Raw genomic sequence first — 5,044 nt, 5'->3', positions numbered from 1 at the left:
GTACCCTTAAAACCAAAACAAAGAGTTAAAATGCACAAGTGTTGCAGCAATGCATATATGGAATGACGCTAACCCTTATTGAAAGGAAAAAAAATAGCCAAAAGAAAATAAAGCAAGCAAAACACTCTTTAGAACCATGAACTTGGTTAATAATCGCATACGATAGTTTAGGTGAAATGCACAGGTTATTAAGAAATAAGGTTGTATATTTATATTGCAGGTTATGTTACCAACTCAGATATGAAACCTCTTCAAATGGCGAAATCGGTGGGTTTATTTTCTAAAAACAGGAAGGAAATTCCAGCAACCCTAACCTAAAGCATCTGAAGCCTTCAGGTAAACAAAAGAGGTTGAAAAAGACCCAAGTGAATCAGAGATCACACATTCTTAAATTTGCTTATTCAGTAGTTTGCTTGTTAACCGAAGTCATAATAGTGCGTAAAAGATATGCCGTCGACATTTAGAAGGATTGACGGTCTAATGCCATGGCCCGGAGACCATGCCGTTCAGCGGAGACACAAAGATGGAGCCTTAAATGCCCACGGAACCAAAATCAAGAGTTAAACAAGTAATCAGTATTACATAGCAACAAATTAGTTATACAACATCGGACATGATGAAGCCTGTATCACTAGGCTATTTATAATGGTGAGATGCAAAACAAGTAGGGGTGGGATATTAAATTCTCCTAAGGACCTATTATTTGACAGTCACGTAAAATGATTGAAGACTTAATCAGCAGCTAATGCAAATAAGATAAACACAGTAGTTCAAGAATGGTTTGGCGAATAGATTTGGCGATCCCTGGACTAATTCGATAACAAATAATCTGGTGACCATTACATTTCGTGTGGTTTTTTAGGAGGTGTCACCCCAATTACTTATTACTACTTCCGGGAATCCGTAAAATGTTAATCCCCATTTGTACACACTACAGAGTCAGCCAATCGGTGTGGGACTCCTTACTGCGCTCTTCATTATAGTTTCTTTGTTCGCAACCGACTCTAGCATCACTAATTGTTGAGTTAACAGACCTGATGGATGTGAATCGAGTTTGTCTACTTCAAAATTCCAGCTAAAACTCGTTTGCAAGTCGTTGACACCGGAAGCTTCTCATAATATTTATTCCACAGTATTTGGAGAAGGTACGGAGTGCGGTAGCCGAACGTACCACCCCATAATGGTTAAACCGTATGACAATCAATAACTGCGTCATGTTTAGTTGGAATCTTCAGCTTCAGGATAGTCTCTGAGTGCTACATTGGTAGCTGCAGCAATGGAATCAAATCATACAGAGCAACTACCCTGAATTCCATTGCCGAATATCAAACCTTAACATGACAGAAGAAGGGCATATTTTGAGGGTGGAAAAATTTGTAAAGACTCCTAAAAGTTGGGCTAGAAGTGACTTTTACCTTCAGCAACTAACTCAGTCCCGTATTACACAGGAATGGTATTAACTAATGAAGCTACACTAGCTGTGAATAATTTGGAAAGGCTTGTTACGGAGTTGTCTACACTATCTGTATGAAAATATCAATTAGGTGAAAATGCGATGCCTTAGCGGAGACTTAAATGCCCGCGCAACTAAAAAGAAGCTTTATAAAGTTTTTTTCTCTCCTAAGCGTCATCCCCACCAATCACATTGGTCAGCCTCCAGCATCTGCCACCAAAACGCAGTCAGTGCTCAAAGGGATAAACACCTACAAACCAATCGTGCCAATCATCGAATTAGAGTGCAACCAGGATGATAACCGATTGCAAAGCTATTGACCCTCTTGGCGGTTCTACTGCATATGAAGGTTTGTCCTGCTCAGGAACTATAATGGGCGAAGGGGGAATGCACTGCCCATATTGCACGTCCATAGCTGGTCGTAAGAACACTGGGCTAAAAGCAGATTCATGGTATAAGAAACGACATTTAAAATAGTTCCCGGGGGATGACATTTCACACTTATTCCTTCTCTCTACATTGTTCTCACTTCAATGCTGCTCAGCTATGTCTATCTTGGTTCTATCCAACTAGAGGGGATGCAAAGGAGGTGTCGCGTGTTCACTTGATTGCCATCTTCATACAGGTACAGTAGACAGCTCAGTAACGAGCTTTACCAGATGGTTTATGGTCAAGGCTATTGTTCCTTTAATTGTTGATTACCATCCTGCAGAACACGGGACTGCGGTAGTTGCCGAAGGAAAAGGTGATTTTTAACCCCTTCGCTGTTAGCCGTCACGGTGTCTCACATTCGCAGTAGGTAACCTACTTTCGTCACGTTCAGGTTTAACATTAAGCAGTAGAGGTCAGAGTAGCTATCCTTCACGATCAGGCCCGATTCCCGCTGCTACTAATGTAGCAAACAGCCTTGCCTGAGGGTGCAAGATGACATAATACTGGGGTGGAATATGTATTGGCAAAGTACAGAAGTCCTGGGGCCATGCGGCCTGGCGCAATTACAAAGGCAAAACCTTAATCGCTCGCCAAATCAAAATAAAGGATTAACCGATTAAACACTTCTGGCATAATCACGAGGATTAGATATCAAAATGTCTGAAGTGAATACATGTTTGTTTTGTGTGCTTCCAAAAACAGGTTTGCCTATTCTTCGGAATCGTTAGTCATAAAAGCATTTAAAATTGAAAGTGCATGGTGAAAAGTCTCCTACTTGATCCGTTAGACGAGAGTTTTTGGACAAAACTTCCGCAGAAATGACAGAAAAGCTCAAGATTTTGTAACAAAATTGTAATGAGTCGGACGTCACACCAATGAGATGGCGAATTAAATTTGTGGAACCTGGGATATTGGTGTAGGTGAGGGTACATATTACTTAAGTCCCGTTCTGTTACAGTTTACCGACATTTAAGCATTTCTGTTAGGATTCGTCAGGAAATCAATTCAGCTGGAATGGCGTGCTGTCGCAATGTGATCAGGGTGTCAAATAAATGACAAATAAAATGGATGCTCGCAATGCACATTTTTGGGGTAAAATACACACATCCACCAACACAGCTATCCCTTTTTGCTTATCTTTGAATTGGTTAGATGGGAAGGAGAAATATCTACTTGAGTTGAGCAAAAGCCTTCTCTTTGGGACCAACGATCACCCAGATAATGCATTAGGTTGGGCAAATTCTGGTTCCCACCCACATAGCAGTGGTTAGCTATGACCTTCATTTTTAAAAGTTGGGAGACGACTTATATAGTCAGAATTATGGGAACTAAACCGTGTTTATTTAAATACATTTCTAAGTGCGGAGACACTTCAACCTTATCACTTTGTACTATTATCTTCGTGACTAGTAAATCTGGCAGCCTGCATCGCCTCCCAGCCTTTTCGTAGGTTTAGTAGTAAATAGTTTTTACTGTTAATGTGAATTGCAATTGCTTCAAAGATTAATCTGCATGCTGAACTGGTAGTAGTGGTGGGTAAACTCGAATTAAAAGGGCAGCAGTCTTGACTTCCTTGGCAGGTTATCAAGCCCAAACATTGCAGCAGGCAGGTATCTGTTGTGGATGCCGATAGCATTCTCCCCATGGTATAAATTCACCCTGTCTTGCGACGAAATGGGACTCCCGGAATGGCTAACCATCGCTAAAGCACAATCGCGATTACAGTGAGCGCCTAAGAGAAGAAGATGATTATGAAATGGGATGGATATTTTCATAAACGCACAAACGCTTATTTGAGCTTTTCAATCTCCGTTAGTCTTTTCGTCATCTTAATGGATTGGATATCCATTCGGATTTTTAGTTTCTGAACTCGTCTGTACGTTGCTAATAAACAGTAATGCGTTATTTAATTCTGTTTTGGTGTCGCGGGCACTTGGGCTCCGTCTAGGCAAAGCCAGTAGTTATCCAGTCCTTTACCGCTTCGGCAATACATATTCCTTTCTAGTATTATGCCTCTTTTTATTCAGAAAGAATTCGGAAAAGCTACGAAACACATTCTAAGCTAGGATTGCTTGCTCCTTGAGAGCAAACTAGGGGTGCTAAGAGATTACTTCAATAAATTATGTTACCAGCAATAGGCGATGTGTACGTGTGCATGTTACTCATATTTATAAAGTTAAATGAATCTTGATGTTTTATCTTTTTAAACACTTTTAATGTGAATAGGGAGAGAGCTTTTAAAAGGTTATAAGCTCCAGAAGGGTATTCTTCCTAAGTGGCTACAGCCTCGGTCACGCATTATAGTGAAGCGTATTAAACAAAAAGGATGTGGTGGTATTTCGAGAAAAAGAAACCTAACTTATGACCCTTCTAAAGTTCAAAATATTTTTTTGGCTTGAAGTCTTTGCTTTAACAAGTGGGAATTAATTAAGATATCTGGGCTAACATGGCAGTTTATTACTATAAAGTTTCAGTCAAACACGTGACAACAGGTATTTAGAATAAAAACTCCCAATTAGAGACCTCACATTTTCAATTCGACAGCTGATGGGTACCTCATTCCTTCCTAAAAAATTATGCCCATATAAATTTACTTGAATGGCCAAAAAATGGTAAAATATTTTCTTCACATGGGTTGGAATATTTAGCTATTTGGATTTTGTTTGACGGAGGTACGACCTGTGTAGAGCGGCGATCCTTCAGTTTCCTCAGATCATACCCCAGATCGGTAGCATAGACCTCCGGCTATATCTTTAGCGCTTAAACCCTTCTAATTGTTCACAGTCATTATTGCTCATACTGGTTCGGTTTATGGTAATTTCAGGTGTAACTCGAGGTCCTGTAATCGGTGTTTTATCTGCTTAAGAAACACCATGATAACAATGTGTTCAGAAATCAGTGCTTGGTCCAATTTAGTAATTTAGGCAATTGTATCACAGAAATCGGCTTGTTGAACTCTTGACTTCAACGTAGGGCCTTGAAACTTCCCTAAAGACAAAATAAGATATAATTTTAGGACAAAGGAATGCACTATCAACGAACAACGATGTCTGAAGGGCTACTGTCACCGATTGGAGGTCATGCGGCCCAGTAGAAATACAGCTTTAGGGAAATCAAATTGAGGAAGTGAAAAAATAACCAAAGTATTGCATGTTCCCG

This window comes from Echinococcus granulosus (genome assembly GCF_000524195.1).
Source record: "Echinococcus granulosus chromosome Unknown EG_S00023, whole genome shotgun sequence".
Taxonomy (NCBI): Eukaryota; Metazoa; Platyhelminthes; class Cestoda; order Cyclophyllidea; family Taeniidae; genus Echinococcus; species Echinococcus granulosus.
Note: the sequence above shows the minus strand (reverse complement) of the source record.